Source organism: Mus caroli, chromosome 11 (genome assembly GCF_900094665.2).
Source record: "Mus caroli chromosome 11, CAROLI_EIJ_v1.1, whole genome shotgun sequence".
Classification (NCBI taxonomy): domain Eukaryota; kingdom Metazoa; phylum Chordata; class Mammalia; order Rodentia; family Muridae; genus Mus; species Mus caroli.
In genome coordinates this window covers 45,222,360-45,237,663 of record NC_034580.1, presented here as the reverse complement: position 1 = coordinate 45,237,663, position 15,304 = coordinate 45,222,360, and the positions used below count along the sequence as shown (strand labels likewise).

At 43.7% G+C, this 15,304-nt stretch overlaps 1 protein-coding gene and 1 pseudogene across 2 annotated transcripts in view; one reads left to right on the top strand and one right to left on the bottom strand.

Moving 5' to 3' along the window:
* Positions 1 to 736: 736 nt before the first annotated feature.
* On the bottom strand, positions 737 to 3,467 carry LOC110304472 (annotated as a pseudogene).
* A 9,621-nt stretch (positions 3,468 to 13,088) lies between these two features.
* Positions 13,089 to 15,304, top strand: part of Canx (calnexin) — a 32,083-nt gene continuing 29,867 nt past the window's right edge. The window contains exon 1 of one of the 2 annotated variants that reach the window (XM_021176851.1): positions 13,089 to 13,269. The gene's annotated coding sequence lies outside the window, so the exon portion shown is untranslated. Of the gene's footprint in view, positions 13,270 to 13,307; positions 13,327 to 15,304 lie in introns of those variants that run through there. The other variant, XM_021176852.2, reaches the window with a different exon arrangement.

Below are 15,304 nucleotides of genomic sequence, written 5' to 3'. Positions count from 1 at the left end.
ACTGCCATCTGGCTTGCTAGAAAGTGTATTTACTTCCTGGGCCCTAGATGGCCCTGGTTTTCTTGTTTGTTTGTTTTCTTGAAGACATATTTTTATGTGTATGTCTTTGCGTATATGCCAGAAGAGGGCATCAGATTCTCTGTGGCTGGAGTTACAGGCAGATGTGTATACCCCAGGTGGGTGCTGGGAACCTGACTTAGTCCCTCTGTAAGAACAGCTGTGAACTGCTGAGCCATCTCTCTACCCCACCCACCTTTTTTTGTTTTTTGAGATAGGGTCCTGTATAACATAGGCCTTGAACCCTAGATATTCCTGTATCCTCCAAGTGTTGGGATTACAGGTATGAGCTAGCATCTCTGGATTAATGTTTTCACTGGTTTATAAGTACTTCAATTACTTCAATCCTCAGACGGGTGAGCCCTAACCCTGAAAGTCTGGCTCAGTATTAGGCAATACAGTTTGGGTACTGGTTTATTTGTCTATTTATTTACTGTCAAGATCTCATTGTGAAGCCCAGATGGCTTCATACTTCTTTTTCATGACATTGGTTCATTTATAATCTTATCTAGTATAAAAATTCAAGAGTTAAATCCTGTTTTTTAGAGTGCACACTTAATAATGGAACTCATTCTGTAGACCAGGTTCACCTAAAACTTAGAGGTCCATCAGCTTCTGCTTCTGCCTCCTGAGTGCTGGGATTAAAGGTGTGTGCCACCACTGCCCTGCTAAAACATCCTTATTTCTTAAGTAGCTGGTGCCTTCCCATACAGAAAGGTACAATAAATCCAGATCCAAAATGTATGGTCCTCATGGCCAGGAACTGCCTATTTTCCACTGAGACTGGACATTTCCCCCATGTCCTCCCCATAGTGGCTGTGATGGACCATGGTGGTGAACCTCTGGATACTCCAGCCCAATATGGTGCTGCTGGAACCTCTGCAAGGGACTCAGAGATAGAAGGTAGAAAAAATGGACACACCACTGGGCTCTCCTTTCCTCACAACCTATCTAAACTTTTGTTTTGTAAGACTGGAACTTCTGTAGCCCATTTGGCCTCAAACTCATTTTATAGGCAGGAATGACTGAACTCCGGATCATCTGGCCTCTGCCTCCCCAGGGCTGGCATTACAGCTATGTACCATTGTGCCTACTTTATGCAGTACTGGGAATAGAACCCAGGGTCTTTTGCATGGTAGGCAAGCACTGTGCCTATCACTCTCCCAGCTGAGCTACATCCCCAGGTCATGACCTCAGACTTCTCATTGTCTCAGCCTCCTGCATACTGGGATTAGTGTTGATTGGCACTGGGATCTGAGAGACTGTTGGGGTGTTGCTGACATGCAGGCCGGGAAAACAACTTACACATAGAGCAGAGACCAAGGTAAGCAAGCAGGGAAGTAAGATAGGGCACATAGATAATGTGGATGGAGAGGGAAACTGTTCCGCTAACCGTTGAGGGAGGGCAGTGGTTTGGTAGATTAACAAATCCTATCTTAGAAAACTATAAAACTGGAGAGAACTTAAAGCCACTCAGGGGTTAGGAAGATTGTGTGTTGAAGACCCATTTAGGCTACATAGTAAGTCCCAGCAGTTTTAGCTGTGTGGTGAGACCCTGTCTCAAAAAGTAAGACAAGGGGGTATAAAGATCACTCACTGGATAAAAACACATGACAGTCAAGTGTGGAACCCACATAAAAAAGTGTGAGAATCCCCAGGACCCACAAAAGGCTGGATATATAGTGCAAGTGGCTGTGACCCTAACATACTGACAGGAAAGTGGGAGGCAGAGAATCCCCAGAAACTTGAGGGTTATCAGACCAGTAGAACAAAGAGCCTGTCTCAAAGTGGAAGGTCGGGGGACCAACAGCCTAGGGTTTTCTCTGATCTCTACACATAACCTGTGGCATGTGTGTGTTCACACACACACAGCGGGGAGGGGAGAGAGAGAGAGAACAAGAGAAAGAGGGAGAGAGTAGGGGGAGAGGGAGAGAGTAAGGGGAGAGGGGGAGGGAGGGAGAGAGGAGAGAGAGAAAGGAGAGAGAGAGAGAGAGAGAGAGAGAGAGAGAGAGAGAGAGTGAGTTAGAGCTCTAGAAGTTGAAGCTTGAAGCACAGAGTGATTATGGAAGTTTTATCCAGGCAAAGCTTGGGATCACAAGGGTCAAAATAGTGACATTGTTGCCTAGGGTTGTTAACTTTGCTCCACCCTGCTCGGCAGGGTTAGTGTACCAGGAAAGACTAGGCAAAAATATACAAAATAACACTTCTATTGCCAGAGGAGACTCATCTGACCTAGAAGTACCCACAACGAGAGAGTCTCTCATCCACTAAATGGCTTTAAAAAACAAAACAAAACCGACAATAGTAAATTTGCAATGGCATAGAAAGACTGGAACCTTCCACAGGGGACTATGAGATGGCACAGTCACAGTGGAGGACAGTTTGGTAGTTTCTTTATAAAGCTAAACATAAACTCACAAGTCAGTAATTCTACTATCTGCTGCACAAGAGAATTGGAAATATGCCCACAAAAAATACTTGTGTACAAATATTCATAGCAACTTTACTCGTTACAGCTAGTAACTGGAAGCCATTCAGCTGTCCTTCAAACGATCAGTAGATAAGATGTGGTATATCCTTATGATAGAACATTATTAAGCCATAAAAAGGGATAAAGTACCGATACATGCTTCATCTGGAACAAGCTAAAAAAACCCAAAAAAATCAGATATTGCAAGTTCCCACATGATATTCCAAAGCTAAAAGGGGAATTCTGTGGTTAAATTAGTAGAGCCAAAGAAAACATGAAAGTCAAGCAGCTTCCAGAACCAGAGAAATCAATGATTTGATCAGACAACAAACACAGAAACTCACGTGAAATACTATAAAAGCAACTTCATTGGTTATAGCTCAATCAACAATTGGTTATAGTTTTCTTTTTTTTTTTAAAATGTATTTATTTATGGAAGTACAATGTAGCATTCTTCAGACACCCCAGAAGAGGGCATCAGATTTCATTACAGATGGTTGTGAGCCAACATGTGGTTGCTGGGATTTGAACGCAGGACCTCTGGAAGAGCAGTCAGTGCTCTTAACCGCTGAGCCATCTCTCCAGCCCGGTTATAGTTTTCTTTTTAAATTTGTATGAGTGTTGGTCTGTGTGTGTGTGTATATATATATATATATATATATATATACACATACATATATGCCATCTGTGTGTCTTGTACCCAAAGAAGCCAGAAGAGGTTATCAGACCTTTGGAGCAACAGTTGTGAGCTACCATGTGGGTGCTGGTAACAGCTTCTCTACAACAGCAGCCAGTGATGCTCTTAACCACTGAGCTGTTTCTTTAGCTCCTGGTTACAGTTCTGACTTGTTAATCTGTACCTTAGTTTACTGGCTAAGGGCCTTTTGCAACCAATCTGTGCATGGTGATATCCGTTTGTGAATGCCAGCTCCAAATCCATGGTCTATTATAAGATATGATATAAAGAGACACACATTTCAGTTGGCTGGATGTTGATTGTCAATAAGCACTAAGGAATTTGTTGGTGGTACTTGTACTGTATAAATCAGTGAAAGTAATCACTTTTAAAATGGGTAACATTTATAGCCTGTAAATTATATCTCAGTAAAGTTTGTCCCAGCTAGAGTTGACTATGGGTGGGTTAAAGATCACTTGATATCAGGAGTTCAGAGTCAGCCTGGGCTGACATATAATAAGATACCATCCCTAAAGTAAAACAAGATAAAAATGGGGTAAGTATGATGATAGGGGGTCCCATTCTACATGAGCATTTCTACATTGTGAAGAGGATTTTACCTCTACCTCTCTCTCTCTCTGTGTATTAATAGTTCAGCATAAGGCTGGTAAGGCTTATTTATTCTGAATTGATTGCTAGCTAAAAGGTACCTGGAGGAGTGGCGTCAATATTGGCAGATCCTAAGCAGACTGCTCCAAGAAGTCCAGTGGTGCAGAGACAGTACTGAGAAGTACAAGGGGTGATGGGAGAGACAGTCTTGGAGAAGCAGTCGACCACTCATCAGGGCAACGCCTGACTGCCTCTCTTGACACCTCTCCTTTTGCCCCACTATAAAATCAGCTGGCTACTGTGGTAGCCTGTTTCTCCGGGGCATTAACTGGTAACCCCAGATTGTTGACATTCTGAATAAAACACAACTTAATTCAGTCTCAATTAGACATCACTTTCAAACACATGTGCTTCCTTCCACAAACTAACTTTACCTTCATTGTTTGGGATTAAAGGTGTGTGCTAAGGGCTGAGCCACACCAGGACTAGAAACAGGGTTTTTCAGTAAATAACACAGGGCCTATATAAGGCCTATATAAGCAGCGCCAGTTCTGGGCTCGGGGTCTTTTCGCCTCTGCAATCAAGCTCTCCCAATAAATGTGTGCAGAAGGATCCTGTTGTGGCGTCTTTCTTGCTGGCGAGCCGGACGCTCACACGTGGGTTTATATTGTGATGATTGTGATTAAATGTCCTGCAACAGTAGTTTCCCTCTGTCTCCTGAGGACTGGGATTCTAAGCCTGTGTCACAACACCTGGTTTACATTTTCTCATTTATTTTAATATTGTTTGAGATAGGTTCTTCCTATATTTTGCAGGCTGGTCTCAAACTCTTGAACTGAAATGACCCTTGAGACTCTACCTCCCAACTGTTGGGATCATAAGCACGTAGTAGCCTATTCTGCTAGAACACAGAGTTTTAGGGCTGAAGAGGTGGCTCAGCAGTTAAGAACACTTGCAGAGGACATGGGTTTAGTTCACAGCACCCACATGGTGACTCACAACCATTCCAAGGGTATCAGATGCCCTCATTTGGCCTCAATGTGCATCAGGCATGCATGTGGTACCCATACAAGTATGCAGTTAGGTAAGTAGGTAGGTAGGTAGGTAGATTTCACATTTTTTTTTTTTGGTCAGCAAGTTGGCTTAGTGAGTAAAGGCACTTGACCTAGCCTGACCACTTGAGTTCAATCCCTGGAACCCACAAGGTGGAAGGAAAGAACTGTAAGTTGTCCCCTGATCTGCACATTCACGTGGTGGCAATTGTATAATCCTCCATGCACAAAACGTGAACATTTTAAAAAGAATGTATATTTTAGTGGTGGTGCCCACCTTTAATCTCAGCACTTGTGAGGTAGAAACAAGTGGATATCTTTGAGCTTGAGGCCAGCCTGGTCTACATAAAAATCTCCAGTCTGGAAGGGGCTACATATCACCACCATGCCTGGCTTGAGTCCCTGTCTTAAAAAAATTTAAAAAGTGAAGAAAGAAAGAAGAAAGAAAGAAAGAAAGAGAAAGAAATAAGGAAAGACAGAAAATGGAGCCCATCAGGACTCTGCTCCTTTCTCCAGTTCTGAGCATTATGTGGCACACTTCTAATCAGGCCTGTGTCTGCATGCCTTCTGAGAAGGCAACTGCTTCTCCAGGTGGCTAGGCCGAATTCCTGACCAGCGCTGTCTCCTGGGATATTGACAGTTGGTGCAGCTGGATCAGGGACTGGCACTGGAGCAGTGTTTGGCAGCTTCATTCTGGGCTGGGTGAGGAACCATGGCTCAAGCAGCAGCTCCTTTCCTCTGCCATTCTGTGCTCTGTACTATGTGAGGCCTTGGGCTTCTTCTATTTCATGGCTGTTTTCCTCATTCTCTTCTAATAGTAGGATAATTGTGACTATACTGTAATACAAGTTATTTAAAAATTGGTTATATTTATTTCTGGAATTTTCCATTTACTAATTTGGGAGTGAGGTTAATTGAGGGAGCTGAAATCTTAGCATGGGTAAGGAAAGGCTACTGATGATTGCATGTTTATGAAGTTCTACAAAAGACAGATTTTACCTTTAGACGCAGGTCAGCTTTCCTGATCCTAGTGTTAGGAAGAGACTTGGATAGGATGAAGTATAGTCAAAAACTGTTTGGTTCCTACCACAGAGTCCTAAAGCCTTTGACTTCCTGGGTGATAGAAAGGAATCGAACCCTTTCCCCCACCCAAAGCCACACTTAGCATTAAACATTCTACAAAGCAAATTGACTGGTTAAAATAACTGTGATTGTGTAGAGCCAAGGTGTTTCCCAAGTGGGGAGCCAGATTCTCTTGGGATATATTTAGCTCTTTAAATGAGTCATTTATTGCCTACCTCTCTGTGTAATCTGATGTCCTTAAACATATCGAGTAAATCATTTTAGAATGTACTAGCAAGACCCCATCTTCCATAACAATGTTATTATATGGCATCTGAGGCCTAGAATGGAGACTTCCCCCAAGCTGCTATAGCTGCCTACCTGAGGTTTCTACCCATGCATTTCAAGAATCCTGATTTATGGGTTTTGCTGTTGTTCTGTTACTATAAAACCTTAAGTAAACAGGTAGGTTGGGGTAACCTAAATCTGTTTCCCTGGGTATGGTTACTCATGTTTGACTCCAGAATAAACTTATTCCCTTTGAGGTGAGAAATGTGCTTTTGTGTTCTGAGTCATATCTTTTGTACTTCAGCACTCTAGAATTTGTTTGGGTGAGATGTCTACTGGTGGACTCTAGACAGCTTCAACATGAAGGCTGGTGACAAATGAGACACCCAGGTGTGCACTGCCTTGGAGCTTTCCACTGTCACTCCAAGGGAGAAGAGATGTCCTGGAGACTGAGTTCAGTCACCTGTAGCTAGTGATTTAGTCAGTGATTCCTGTATAATGATCCCTTAGCCCTTGTCCCTCCTAGAGCCCCTCAAACAAAAACCCCCAACATACAAAACCCTAGCATATAGAATTAGGAGAATTTTCTTAGTCAACAACTGAGGTACAAGGAGAGTATGGCGCACACAGAGGGCATGGCAGCTTCAAGCCCATCTTGTCTGTGCATCGCTTCCTTTGGCTGTTCCTGGGGGGCATTCTTTAGAGTAAAGGAGTGTATATACATAAGGCACCGCTCGGAGCTCTAGGCTTATTCCATTTAGCAAACTATGGACCCTGAGAGGAGCTTATCAGAATCCTCAAATATGTAATTAGTTCAGAAATTGGCTGGGCTATCCTGGCCTCCTGTTTGCCGCTATCATTGAAGGGAGTATATAGTCTTGTGGGACTAAGCATATAGTCTGTTTTGTAATCGGGTTGTGTAGGACAGAACTGAACTGACAGAAGTGATGTTTGTAAAAAGAGATGTTACTTTGGTAGTCAAAACCCACATTAGGCTGGGCGTCGTGGCGCAGGCCTTTAATCCCAGCACTTGGGAGGCAGAGGCAGGCAGATCTCTGAGTTCGAGGCCAGCCTGGTCTACAGAGTGAGTTCCAGGACAGCCAGGGCTACACAGAGAAACCCTATCTCGTAAAAACAAAACAAAACAAATCCCACATTAGGAGCATTTGGGTAGTGGGAATGTTCTCTGTCATGATAATGATGGTGATCACATGGCATGTGCTGTACATTTTCAAAATCATGGAAATGTGGAACAAACTTTAAACTACATGCAGATCAAGGAATTGGCAGATGGGGCAATGGGTGAAGATGCTTGCACAGGCAGAGTGAACTGAGTTCAAATCACTGGGACTCACATAAATGGTGCAAGGAGAGAACAGACTTCTCAAAGTTGCCTTCTGACATCCACACACCTGCAGGTGCACCCCCTGTCCACGTATATGAAACAATTCTTAAAATTATGGGCCAAGAATTCCTCAGTTGATATGATGCTTACTTAAAACACAGTTGGCCTAGGGCTCCATCCCCAGCACTGCACTTAGGACGAGAAGGGAGGAAGTGTAGATGTTCAAGATCATCATCAGCTACAGACTGATTCCACGGTCAGCCCGGTATACCTGAGACCCTGTCTCTAAGTAAGTAAGTAGATAATTAAATAGATAAGGGCCAAAGAGGTAACTCAGTCCCAAAAAGGTGCCAGATGCCAAATCTGATGACCTAAGTTTGATCCTTATACCCACATTGTAGGAGAGAATAGATTTCTTGAAGGTGAGGACAGCCTGGTCTACAGAGAGTTCCAGGTCAGTCACAGAGTCTGTCTCAAACAACAACAACAACAACAACAAATCAAAAGGAGAGCTGATTCTCTTGCAAGTTGTTCGTTGGCCTTTACACCCATGCAGTGGCAGCTGCAAATGTACCCTACCCTAACATAAAGTTTTAAAAATTTGTGTGTATGCATGTGTTTGTGGCAAGGTTGTAGCTAAGTGGCAGATTGCTTATTTAGTAGGCACAAGTGTGGGTGTGGATGTAGGGGGAAGGAGAGGAAGGGGCTGTAGGAGCAACTGTGCTCAAGATCAGTTCTGTAATCCCAGAATTAGGAGGCAAGTTCAAGGCCAGTCACATCTACACACATCATGTTTCAGGTTAGCCAGCACTATATTGGGAGATCCTTCTTCAACAAACAACTGGAAGCAGAAGTTCTTAGTGAGGGAAGGAAGAGCAAGCAGAAGTCAGGTGGCTCCAAGGGGAAGGACAGCTTCCATTGCAAGTTCCAGGTTGGAATGGCATAAGGTGAGTTGGTATTTCTTTTCTTCTTCATGTATCTTTGATATAGCTATACATATGTGTGTGTGTGTGTCCTAAGGGGGCTGAGTCAGGAAGATTTCAAATTCAAGGCCAGCTTGACCTTTATAGTGAACTCTCAAAAAATAAAAACAAGAGAGCCAATTTAGATGGCTCAGCAGTTAAAGGTATTTGTCACTGTGCTGACTAGTTTCATGTCAACTTAATACAAGCTAAAGAAATTTGAGAGAAGGGACCCTCAATTAAGAAAATGCCTCCATAAGATCAGGCTCCAGGCAAGACTGCAGTTTTCAATCTGTAGGCTGCTACCCCTTTGGGAGTTGAAAAACCTTCTTATCTAAGACCATTGGGAAGGGCAGATATTTACAGTTTATAACTGTAGCAAAATTGCCGTTATGAATTAGCAATGAAAATAATTTTATGGTTGGAGATCACCACAACATAAGTAACTGTATTGAGGGGTTGTGCCATTAGGAAGGCTGAGAACCACTACTACTTCAGGACTCTCTTAATGATTAATGGGTGATGTCCCAGTCCATTGTAGATGAAGCCATTCTTGGGCTGGTGGTCCTGGGTTCTATAAGAAACTTAGAAGCCAGTAAGTAGCCCCCCCCCCCCCGCCCCCACGACCTCTGCATCAGCTCCTGCCTTAAGTTCCTATCCTGACTTCCCTTGAGTTGAACAGTGATATGGAAAAATAAACCCTTTCCTCCCCAAGTCAGTCCCGGTGTTTTATCACAGCAATAGTAACCCAACTAAGAGGGCCACTAGGCCTGAGGGCAACCTCAGTCTAATCCTTAGGAAACACGGTGCAAAGAGAGACTTGACTCTTGGGAGTTGTCTTCTTTCTCATACATACACGACATGTGTGCATACACATGAATAGTTTTAAAGAATTATTCTAAATTTTATTTTTATTTTGTGTGTATGGTTATTTTGTCTACACATTTGTCTGTGAACCATGTATGTGCCTGGTGCTCACGAAGGTCAGAATTGGGTGTCAGATCCCCTAGTACCGTAGTTACAAACAGTTGTGAGCTGCCATATGGGTGTTGGGGATTGAAGCAGGATTCCTTTTTTTTTTTTTTTTTGGTTTTTCCTGGCTGTCCTGGAACTCACTTTGTAGACTAGGCTGGCCTCGAACTCAGAAATCCGCCTACCTCTGCCTCCCAAGTGCTGGGATAAAGGTGTGCGCCACCACACCCTGCTTGTTTTTTGTTTGTTTTGTTTTTAGGATTCCTTTTAAAAGAGACAAACAAACAAACAACAACAACAACAAAGCAGCCAGTGCTCTTACCCACTGAGCTATTTCTCCAATCCCAAGAACATTATTTGGTTAAAAAAAAAAAAAAAGAATAGGGTGGTGGCGGTTCACAACTTTAGTTCCAGCACTTGGGTGGCAGAGACAAGCAGATCTCTGAGTTGGAGGCCTGCCTGGTCTACAGAGCAAGTTCCAGGACAAGTAGAGCTACACAGAGAAACCCTGTCTCAAAAAGTAAAAAAGAAGACAGACAGACAGACAAATAGACATGTATGAAATTACTGAAGGATAAGTAAAAGAAAAATTTCTACCAAAACAAGAGCTTGGTGCACATGCCTATGATCCCCATGCTGTCGCAGGCAAAGACAGGAAGTGCAATGGGGCATGCTGGCTGCCGGCCTAGTTCCAGGTTCAAGGAAGAGATCCTGTCTACAGTGCCTCAATGGGTTTAGGTGGAGAATAGGACCTACTAATCTTGCTTCCATATACACAGACATATGCAAGTACAGCACACTCATGGAGCCCCCAAACCCACACAAATTATAACGAGAAAAGAAGGAACAAGTGCAATTAAGAGAAAAGAGGGGCTGGAGAGATGGATCAATGGTTAAGAGCACTGACTGCTCTTCCAGAGGTCCTGAGTTCAAATCCCAGCAACCACATGGTGGCTCACAACCTTCTATAATGTGACCTGATTCCCTCTTCTGGTGTCTGAAGACAGCTACAGTGTACTTACATATAATAAATAAAATATATCTTTTTTTTTTTTTTTGGTTTTTTGAGACAGGGTTTCTCTGTGTAGTCCCGGCTGTCCTGGAACTCATTTTGTAGACCAGGCTGGCTCGAACTCAGAAATCTGCCTGCCTCTGCCTCCTGAGTGCTGGAATAAAATATATCTTTAAAAAACAAAAAGAGAGCGAGACGGGCGTGGTGGCGCACGCCTTTAATCCCAGCACTCGGGAGGCAGAGGCAGGCGGATTTCTGAGTNAGAGAAACCCTGTCTCGAAAAACCAAAAAAAACAAAAACAAAAACAAAAACAAAAAAAAACAAAACAAAAAAAAAAACAAAAAGAGAAAAGAGATAGCTCCTAACTTAAAACTTATAATGAAGCTGGAGATGGGTGGGGGTTCTAAGTAGTAGTTTAAGAAGCATCTCAGAGAGTGGAGATTTCTTACAAACCATCCAAACTAGCTCACTCACAAGACCATTAAGCTGTAGATTTCTTACAAGCTAGTAAGAAAAGCCTAGAATAGAAAAATTGGACAAGTTCCATGAACAGACAATTAAAAGGAATCTACATAATCAGTGCAAAGTGTTTAATGAAGTTGTATTTTCTACCAATTAATTTGACAGGGCCTGATTAGTGTGTACAAAGAAATAACCAATAGTAATGTCGCCAGTGGGGAAAAAAATTGGGTGTAAACATGAGTACTGTTGCTTGTAGTAGGATCAAATCAAGTAAGAGAGATTGGGGATGATGACATTGAGAGAGAATTAAGGCTTAGAGATTGATGTCTAACCACTTATATTTTTGCTGACTGTTCAACACCAAGCTTCTAGAAAATTTTAGATAAGTAATAACTTGTGTGGATGAATAAGGTATCTCTGATAAATAAGGTTCATCAATTCCTGAAGGTCTACTCAGGTTAACACTGACTGACTTGAAGGTATATGTCTAGTCTCTCTGTATTTGCTAACATTGTTAAGGTTTAGCTATTTGGATAAACTGAATCATAAAAGAAGCTTGTAATATTCTATAATGACACACCATGAACAGATCAGAAGACTGACGTTCCATGTCTCTTTGTGGACTGTTTAGTTTGGAGCCATCATGTCCTCATTTTTATTAAAATTTCACACTTATTAATGTATGTATGTGAATTTGTAGAGAGGTCAGAGTACAATTCAATCTCTTCTTTCACCACGTTGAGTTATGGGAATTAAATTCAGGCCATCAGGTTTGGTGGCAAGTGTCCTTACCTGCTGAGCCATCTCCATTGCTCCCAAAACATTTTTAGTATATGGATCCCCCAAATACCCGAGAGTCACTTTCCTGCTCTTCTGTACAATTTTCTCATCTCAAGAACTTCCTTCCAACTCCACCTACAGAAAATTTGCGTATCTATGAGGTCCAGTCCAAGTCTTTGTCAGTTTAGACAGAAAAGTTCTGCCCCAATTCCTCTACTCCTTTAGGACTGACATATTTTAACATCTCTCTGCAGAAGTCGATTTTTTGGCTTTCTTAAATTTAAGGCCATCTTGGGTAACACAAGCCAGAACTCAACCTAAATAAATTTAGATTTTTTTTTTTTAAATTATGTGTACTGCCTGTGCCAAGCTGGCTTCAAATTTTCATTTTGAACATGCTCTTTATAAGGCAAATAAGGAAAGCAAATTCTCTTTTTTAAAATTAGGGAGTGAGAATTGGCGGTTACTAAATTGACCCAAACATCAAATCCTTACTGCCTTTCTCTTGGGGTGGCAGGAACAAAGCTCCTTTCACATGTAGAAAAACCTGCTGTTTCTTTCCACATTATTCAAAGCTTTGGGTCACCAAATACAACCCGAGGCGATCAGGATTCTCAAGGATCTAGCCAAATCCTTAGCCACTTCAATCTTACAGCGTTATCAGCATATTGAAAAACGAGTGGGTTAGGAAATGGCTATTTTAAATTTGCACATGGCATCACCCTTTTCCTCACCTCTGTCGCTAAAGTATGTCTGATTTTAACGACTAAAATCAGGAAACAGCACGGGCACATGGAAAGGTGACTTCATGTTACATGATTGTGAATCTAGGTAGTGTTTTGTTAGGTAAAGAGGTCTCAGGCTCCTGGGCTCAGGGCGATGACTCCGCAGGAAAAGGCGGTGTCTGCTACCCAGAGGGATTTCACTCACTGAGCAAGCACACCGCCCGACCTCTCACCATTTGTGATGAAGGCCATAGGTCCCAGGCGGGGTTGGGACAGGGTTCCTAACTCAATGGGTCGGAAAGTCGTCTTCTGGATGTCCACCAACACACCGGCCCTGAGGGACTAGGGCGACCCACGCGAGAACGCATGCCAGATCCGTCCGCCCTCCGCGGCGCGCGCCCGCCCGTTTGGTGACGGCCCGCCTTCTTCCTTCATACCCAATCAGCAACCACTTCCTGCCTCGCTCTTGACCAATCACAACGCTCCACGAAGAATAGCCCTAGGGGGCGTATGGGAAGGAGCTTCGAGCGATGGCCATATCTACCAATAAATTCTCAGATCTTGCGCAAAGGGGCGGGATCTGACGTTCGTTGTAGCCACTCAGGAACGAGGGGTGGACGCGAGGTTGGGCTTCGTGCGGTGGGGCTCGCTCGCGCGGCGGCAGTAGCCGAGGCCTCTTAGTTCTGCGGCACGTGACGGTCGGGCCGCCTCTGCCGCTGTCTCCACTGCAGCACGGGGCCGGGTGTGCGGGTGGGAGAAGGTGAGGGAGCCGCCAGTGGTCCCCGGGAGGCTCGAGGTGAGACGGGAAGCGTGTGCGGGGACCTCAGGCCTGGGACGAGCCTTGGGGGACTGGGTGAGCGGCGCCGCGGCGGAGGGGGTCGGGCGTGGCTGTAGTCTCGACGGCTGAGGGGTCGGGCGGGCTTTCGAATGGCGCAGGCCCCGGCGGACGCGCAGGGCACTGAGGAGAGCGGCCGGGTTAGAGAGGCTAGCCTGGGCAGCGCCGCCGGGGTCGGGAGGCGTGGCAGGTGTCCTGGGGTTTCCCTTGACCTCTGAGAAAGCTAACAACTTCCTACGGCTTTGCTTCTAGAGCTTTCTTAGGCCCTGGCCAGGCCCACCCAGAGGTGGACTGAGTAATCCGGTACAGGTGTGGTATTAGAATTCGGCCTAGTAGGTAGCCCAAATAGCAGGGAAAGGTGAAGTAAATCCAGAGATAAGCGTTACAGATTAGAAAATAACTTACCCAAAGGGAAGACTGGACCATAGCATCCTGATGAGGGAGTAGAATGTACTAGAACGAGTACCGCTTGAGAAACTTAAGGCTTAACTATTAAAGCACCTGCCTATTCGGTGGTGGATAGATAGTAATCCAGTGTGGGTGTTCACAGGACCTTAAGAGCAGGAAATACAAGCGAAAGTTCAGTTAGTGAGGGGAGGAAACTGAGGCCTAGAAGTTTGAAATGACTGGCCCAAGGTCATACAGGTAGTTCTAGTCATCCAGTTGGGATTGTAACTGAGCACTAGACCGTTTGGGTTTCTTAGTTAAGGTTAAAAGTCCTGCTTCAAGCACCTAACTGCAATTAATCGGGGGAGTGAGAATTTGGGAGATTTTTTTTTTCTACTTTAGGACTCATTCCCCAGGAGTAGACAGAATGACTGATGGCCTTGTATTGAATTCCGAGGGAATGGGAATGAGAAATTGGCTGTGTAGTAAAGGTTCAGTGGGTAGGAATCGCACTGGCTTCTTGAAATCCGAATGCCTTGGTCATTACACTGATACACTAATGTTTATATTGAAGGCCTGTGTGCCAGGACCTGAGGACACATTGATGACACTGTGTATTAACCGCTGGTCATGACACTAGTGATTGTATTGCTAGTTGTGTGAAGTTAAACCGAACTGAATACTAAAAGCTTGACAAAGTTGAGCTACAGTCTCTTTACCCTTCAGAAATGGAAGATCCTGCCAGTTTTTTTTAAAAAATAATTTGCCCTCCTATCCCTTTAAAGGGGGAAAATTGGGTTACCTTAAAAATCTTTGTATATTTTCCAGTAACCTTTGAAAGGGCATGAACAGAATCAATTCTCATGGTGTACTTATGCTGTAATTAAGCTTACAGGCCAGGCAGGGTACACTACAGGTGAGCCAGGCCCTGAAGAACTGTATATAGTAGTGAGCCATCCACAATAGGAGTTTACTGAGCTGTCTGTGAATGGGTGTCACCTCCTTGCTATCTTAACTCAACAGTGCAATTAACTCCTTAATCTTTCAAAAGCCACAAGGCATGTGCATCTTGACAACACACCTTGCATCCTTGTCCTGCAGAGGTCACTTGCCCTGTAAGAGAACTTTGAGGGAGTAGAGTGGCAGTTGGTAAGCATAACTGCAGAAGGCTGTCCAGCATGATAACTTTGCTTCCTATCCTTTAAAAATGGGATTGAAAGAAAGAAAGAAAAAATGGGAATGAGTGTGCTAGCTACTTGCTTTACCTTTGAGAGGGCAGATACTAAGAAACTGGGAAAGTGTAAGCAAATGGACAAATAGTATTGGTAGCTCATAAAAAGTCCTAAGAAGTAATTAAAGTGCCAAAGATAGTTGTAGTCTTTATAGCTTACTGTAAAATTCATTAGGAAAGTGCTTGTTCAATGCTTTGTTATTGCTACACGTGCTAGGTAAGAATTTTTAGGCTTATTTAATTTTCTGTGTGTGTTTTGCCTGCATGTATGTCTGTGTACCATGTGTGTGAGAGCCATCAAATTGGTGCTGGGAATCAAACCTGGATCCTGGAAGAGCAGCAACTATGTCTTCAGCCCTGAAATCAATCTATCTATCT